Consider the following 7,500-nt stretch of genomic DNA (forward strand, 5'->3'; position numbering starts at 1 on the left):
TTCGATTTCTAAGTGAATAAAAGTGGTTGCGCCCACACCCCTACCAAACACCGAAACACCTACGACTCGTACAGGACCTGTGCACCTTCCAGGACCCTCCAGAGGACTCGGCCATCCCCCTCTACGTTCATTTTTGGTCCTTCAGCCGGATATTTTTCTTTTGGACCCCGCTTCGGTGGCTCGATCCTCTTCAACATACAACAGCAAGATAAGTACGAAATAAATTATCAATTGCCGGTCTCCAGTAAGTGTTTCGAATATACAATTTCGTCTTACTTTCTGGATGATATTCATGTCAAATCAAATTCCGATTTCAATCCGACATTATGGCAATCAATAACTTCAAATTTGTGTGCGGCCATCTTAATCGTTACCCCCTTTGTGCATATTAATGTACAAAAATTCGAAGTCCAGTTGGCCGTGCATCATTCATACATCAACCTGCAATTTTCCAAAAAATTCCTACGAATAATTTTACAAACTCCTAAATTAAAAAAAAGTGTTAATTTTTTGCGCGTGCCACAGTGAAAAAATATAACAATTTTCAATTAAAGTGTTCCGGCAATATTGGCCCCCATTCGTTTTTGTTCTTTTTCACTGTGTAGAGCCTCCGCTCACAAAGTTACATTTTACATTCACATTTACATACATTCTACAGTCCACTTATCTCCAAAACAAAAAAATCACAATTACAAACAATACACATACCCGCCGGCAAGAAATATTAACTATGTTTCACCTCTCCTGGTAAAAAATTATATGCAACCATACATTTACATTTTTCCCGTCGGCGCTGCAAATAAAATTCAAAATTGTCCAATCGCATTTTTTACTTACATATTACTCTCTGATCTACTTACATTTTAGTCTCTGAGCGAAAATACATATTTGGAGAGGCTTCAGACTTACATATTTTTTCTCTGAGCGAGCACACATACTTACAGAAGCTTCATACTTACATATTTTTCTCTGAGCGAGTGTACATATTTACAGAGGCTTCATACTTACATATTTTACTCTGAGCGAAAATACACATTTACAGTGCAGCCTCTTACATATGGTTATTTGACCAAATATATAAATGAATATTTGATTTCAGCTATTCTTGGGCGGAGGTGCGGAAAAAGCCCGAGTTCCATAAAAAACTCCGAGATACTATATTCATGGTCGGAGGTGCAAAAAGAAACAGGAGGCTTATGCACAAAAATCAATATTTGTTTTTTTCTCGTCTGGGTAATTGAAAATTCCAATTCCAATTCCAACATTTCGGAAAAGTCAGAGTCCATAAAAACTCAAAAATACAAATTTTTCAAGTAGCGTGCCCCATTTCAATCGTTCCACACACCTACAATTCCGCATATTTGTTTTTTTTTTCTCGTCTGGTTAATTGAAAATTTCCAATTCCAACATTCCGGAAACCCCTAATCCATAAAAACTTCGCAATACTATTTTTTCAACTCGTTCCACACACCTAAAATTCTGTTTTTTCACATCCAAACTGACACAACTAAAATACCATTTTTCAAGTAGCGTTCCAATCGTTCCACACACCTACAATTCCGCATATTTGATTTTTTTCTCGTCTGGTTAATTGAAAAAAATCAAATTCCAATTCCAACATTCCGGAAAAGTACGATTAAAAAAAACTAAAAAATACAATTTTCAAGTAGCGTGATCCATTCCAATCGTTCCACACACCTACAATTCCGCATTTTTTTTCATCCAAACTGACACAAACATAGTGTGGCGAGATCCACAGCCAACAGGGCACAGCTCCGCCAGCTCAAGCTCAAGCCTTTGCCCAGAACTATATCTCCTCTGGCTGTCGGCTGCCTCCGTGCGACACAGAGGTTTTCTCAGGCTATTACCTACGCTGGCCCATTTTCCGGGACCTTTTTACAGCGATATATATAAATAATCCAAGGCTCACGCCTGTGGAAAAGCTGTTCCACTTAAACGCTAAAACGAGCGGTGACGCGCATGCCATAATCGCAAATTCCCCTCTCACCAACGATGGCTTTCGCTCAGCTTGGGATAACCTAACTGAGCGGTTCGACAACAAGCGATTGCTAGTAAATAGCCAGCTTAAAATCCTCTTTAACCTCCAGTCGATTTCGCAAGAATCTGGGGCAGCTCTAAAGGAACTGCTCAAAGCTCCCCAAGCTTACACTTTCCTTATGGGAGCAGTCCTTGCACGATAAAGCCACAATTCCAAAATGGGTTGACCTGAACACCTTTCTCACTGAGCGCAATCGAACCCTCGAGGCCATAGATGACGTGCGACCTTCTGGGTCAAGTCATTCGCAGTCCAAAGCAACGAACGCTAGCGGGTCTTTAAGCAGAATAAATTCTTATGAGACTAAGATAGTTCCGAAACCGAGACGTTTGCGATCTGTGCTCAAGGGGAAATCCACCCTATACGCACTTGTCCACGTTTCCTCCAAATGACAGTAGACGAGCGGGCCGCCTATATCCGAAACAAGCAATTGTGCTTGAACTGCGTTGCCCGAGGGCACCAGCTGCTTCACCTGTCGTGCCCTTATCGACTCAGGATCCGAAGCAACATTTGTGACAGAGCGTCTGTTCAATCTATTCAAATTACCCTTCCAAGTCGTCCAAGCCCAAGTCTCAGGCTTAAATCAGACAGTGTCCGCCCAGTCCAAGAAGCTCTGTCATTTTACAATCAGATCTCCAAGTAGGCCCGCTCTGCGCACAGATAGATGTTCTGATAGGAGCCGACATTCTGCCTTCGGTTCTCCTAAATGGGGCAAAAACCAACATCTGTGGCTCCCTCCTTGGACAAGAAACAATTTTCGGGTGGGTGCTAACTGGGCCAGTATCCGCTTCCACCCAGAGTCAGATTGCCACCTTCTCTACGCAAATTTCCCAAGCGTACGACAATGGCTTAGATAAAATCCTCACCAAATTCTGGGAGGTGGAGGATCTACAAATAAATTGGTAAAGGAATCCGATTCCGTCTGCGAAGATAATTTTCTCCGAACGACCACGAGAGATGCGAACGGCAGATACGTCGTAACCCTACCTTTTCGCGACCCGGAACATCCAGGGTCAGGGTTAGGGTACTCCAGGTCGTTTGCGTTATCTCAATTTTTGAGAAACGAGTAACGCTTAAAAAGAGACATTCCGCTAAAGATACGATGCGACTCAGTGATTCAAGAATGTCTGGATCTGAACCATATGAGAGAGGTCTATCCTACCCACGATTTCGCCAGCTACTACCTTCCACATCATGCCGTACTTAAGCCTGAGAGCACTACTACACAGCTGCGCGTAGTATTCAACGCATCCAGTCCTTCTGCGAATGGGGCCAGTTTAAATGATATCCTTCATGCTGGCCCAGTCTTACAGTCCGACCTTACCATTCAAATCCTAAAGTGGCGGTATTTTCAATACGTGTTTAGCGCCGATATTGAAAAGATGTATCGGCAGATCTGGGTAGATCCGAAGCACACGCCTTTCCAGCGGATATTGTTCCGTAATCCTGATGGGGACATCCGAGAGTTCGAGTTGAAAACGGTCACCTTTGGAGTCAATTGCGCTCCGTACCTGTTCATTCGCGTGCTTCAACAACTGGCAACTGACGTACAACACAGCCATCCTAAAGCGAGTGATGTCATTCGTCATTTATGTATGTAGATGATATCCTAGCTGGCGCCGACTCTAAAGAAGACGCTCGGTCGCTCGCTCAAGAGCTACAATGTGCCCTCAACTCCGCTGGGTTTCCATTGAGAAAATGGACGTCCAATCATAAGGATATTTGGCTCACATTCCGATCTCCTGCGCTCCGATTTTCTGGAGATCGATGCCGTTGGAAAGCCACATCTGATGAATATTTCTTTGTTCCGCCCGAATTATCCGATGAATCGTCCCTTACAAACGCCAGGTTCTGTCACAATTGCCAAATTGTTTGACCCTGCAGGGTGGCTCGCGCCCTTCGTAGTGCGTGCGAAAATCTTCATACAGGAGATTTGGCTGCAGGACCTGGGGTGGGACGACGAACTTCCAAGTGATCTGTGTCTGAGATGGCAGAGCTTTCTACAAAGCTATTCTGCATTAAGTCCGCATTCCAAGGTGGGTCTCCTTCCGACCAGAATTCAGAGTCGAGCATCAAGGTTTTTGTGACGCGTCTCAAACGGCATACGGTGCTGCGATCTATGTACGAGTGGAAGTGGGGCATACAACTATGGTGCACCTTCTCACTGAAAAGACGCGAGTTGCGCCGGTAAAAACGGTATCGCTTCCCAGATTAGAGCTTGCGGGGCCTTGTTACTGGCTGAAATGGCAGCAAGTGTTCTCCCGAGTATGCCAATACTCACATCCGAACTCTTCTGCTGGACAGACTCCACCATTGTGCTCGCATGGTTAAACAAGCCAGCTTGCCAGTGGACTACTTTTGTTGCCAATAGGGTGACCAAGATTACCCAGTCTACAAAGGCCGAGAAGTGGTCGCATGTTCAATCCGAACACAATCCCGCAGACCTGGCCAGTAGAGGGGTAGCACTTCAGGAATTGGTCGACAATCCTCTTTGGTGGCATGGTCCCGCATGGTTGCAAAAGCCACGCAGCCAATGGCCAAGTCAAGGCGACAATTCTCCAGCGACCGAGCTAGAGAAACGTCCCCTTAAATCCCACGTCGCAACTATTCCGTCTGAAGATTTCCTTGACCGTTTTTTTTAAGTTCGACAAAGCACTGCGGGTTCTCGCTTATGTCAATCGTTTCATCCAGCGATGCAAAAAACAAGCAACACCCTCTGATAAGCACCTGCTAGCGGCGGAAATTTCCGCCGCGGAACGACTACTTATTCTGAATACTCAGCGCAGAGACTTCTCCCATGATTATCACTGCTTAAGTGAAAAGCGCTCTGTGCCTTCTTCAAGTTCTATCCTGAGCATGAACCCGTTCATAGATCAACATGGTCTGATAAGAGCGTGCGGTCGCGTGACGGCCTCCGACAGCCTTCAATATGATGAACGGCATCCAGTTATCCTTCCATATAGCTGCCCACTTTCTCGCCTACTTGTCCAGTTCACTCATCGCATAACCCTCCATGGCGGCAACCAGTTAATGGTACGCCTCATTCGGTCAAGATACTGGATACCAAAACTAAAGAACTTAGTAAAGGCAATAGTAAACTCCTGCAAGGTATGCGTGATCTACAAGAAAAGGCTACAAACACAGTTGATGGGCACTTTGCCGAAAAACCGTGCGTCGTTCTCCCGACCATTTACGTACACGGAAATGGACTTCGCCGGCCCATTCGAAATTAAAAATTATACCGGAAGAGCGTGTCTCATAACAAAAGGATATGTGTTAGTGCTCGTTTGTTTTTCCACCAAGGCCATCCACTTAGAGCCTACCTCTGATCTCACGACCGAGAAGTTTCTCGCCGGTTTCGCTCGCTTCGTTTCCCGGAGAGGGTGTTCTCGACAAGTCCAGTCTGACAACGGAAAAACCTTCGTTCGCGCTGCCGCCTTGCTTTCTCGCGACTTCCTTCAGGCTGTAAAGAGTCTGTGACAGATGCCTATGGTCATCAGCAGCTCACCTGGCAATTTATACCTCCGGGAGCCCCTCACATGGGAGGCCTATGGGAAGCTGGTGTTAAAAGCTTTAAAACACTGTTCTATAAGTCCACAGCCACTCGAAAATATACTATCGAAGAGCTTTCGACGCTTCTGGCAAAAATTGAAGCTTGCCTAAATTCCAGGCCACTCTCCCCTATGTCCGAAGACCCTGACACCAGGTCATTTTCTTGTTGGAGGACCTCTCCTGTCTACCGTGGAATCAGAAGTCAAAGGGACACCAGATCTATGATCAACCGCTGGCAGCATCTAAAGGCTCTCCATCAGCAGTTTCGTATGCGATGGAAGGAAGAATACCTTAAAGAACTTCACAAGCGCAATAAGTGGCAGGCCCCCGCGAAGAATCTTCACGTCGGCGACATGGTTGTCATAAAGGACGAGAATTTGCCTTCCAACGAGTGGCGGCTCGGCAGAATTGACTCTGTCTTCCCAGGAGCCGATGGCAATGTCCGTGTAGTGGACATCCGCACGGCACGCGGGGTTGTCAAACGTCCAATCACCAAAGTCGTACTTGTGCCTGTGGAGCCTTCAAAACTTCCACAATAAATTAGCCCACATTTTTTTAGTCCTAAGTTGTTATCTACAATTCCTATATGATTTCCCTTTATTCACCTTCATTCATCCATGATCTAGATCAGAAAAATGGCTCCCCGAACACGCACCGAAGAACCCCTGGACGGCAGACGTACTCGAGGTATTAAATCCTACCGTTGCCGAGTCTGCAACGGAGTCCATCCTCTACGGAAGTGTAGCAGGTTTCTGAAGCTGAGCGCTGAGAAGCGGCTTCGTGCAGTCTTGGTAAACAAGTATTGCTCGAACTGTCTTGCCCACGACCACTCGAAAGCTGACTGTCGCAGTGGAAAATGCAAGAAGTGCCAACGGAACCACCACACGCTGCTGCATATGCATGAGCGGTCTAATTCTGGGCAGCGTTTGCGCCGGCAAAATCCGCCAAATCGCCCGACGCCTACGTCAAGGCAGCGCTCAGCCTCCCCTACACCAGCTCTGTCGCTTTCATCGCTGCTACAACGTCACAGCGTCAACGTCCTTCCGACTGCTTCGGTGATGGTGAAGACCGGAAGCAAGACTTTCGAGACCGCAGCTTTAATCGACCCTTGCACACCAGTGAGCTGCATCGACGCTTCTCGGGCCGCCGCATTTCGGTTGCCAACGACCAGTGTTGGTGACGACAAGGTGTGCAACGCGACGATACAGTCCAAATGCGGGACGACCAAGATGGAGGTGGTGTTCAAAGTCGAGCCCAAGGTGGGCATTCACACGCCGACTCGGACACTCAACGACGCCGTCCGTACCAAATTTAAGGGCATACAGCTCGCGGATGAGCGGTTCTATCTTCCTGCCACAATTTCTGTCATTCTTGGGGCGGACGTGTACCCTAAGGTGATCCAGTCGGGGTTCCTGATGGTCGACGAAAGACTGCCGGTCGCCCAGAAGACGGTTTTTGGGTGGATCATTTCCGGCGCCTGCCACCAACCTTAGAAGCCATCTTCTTTTGCAACGCTAGCGATTGCAAGGGGGGCGGAATGTTCAGGCCACGAAAGAGCACCCGGTATTCCCGTCTTTCCGCTCTCCCCATCTGCTCTCCGCTCTCACCCAGCTTCCCTTTTCCCCACCACGAAGTCTCCATGAAGTCTCCACTGCGCTCTCAATAGCATTAGAATAAGTTAGAATAGTTAGTTCGATTTTCATAGTGAATAAAAGTGGTTGCGCCCACACCCCTACCAAACACCGAAACACCTACGACTCGTCATTCAACTACAGGACCTGTGCACCTTCCAGGACCCTCCAGAGGACTCGGCCATCCCCCTCTACGTTCATATATCAATATTATTGATATATTATATATGAAATGTATGGAAAATATGAAAAATATTGATA

Source organism: Drosophila gunungcola, unplaced genomic scaffold (genome assembly GCF_025200985.1).
Source record: "Drosophila gunungcola strain Sukarami unplaced genomic scaffold, Dgunungcola_SK_2 000342F, whole genome shotgun sequence".
NCBI classification, from domain to species: Eukaryota; Metazoa; Arthropoda; class Insecta; order Diptera; family Drosophilidae; genus Drosophila; species Drosophila gunungcola.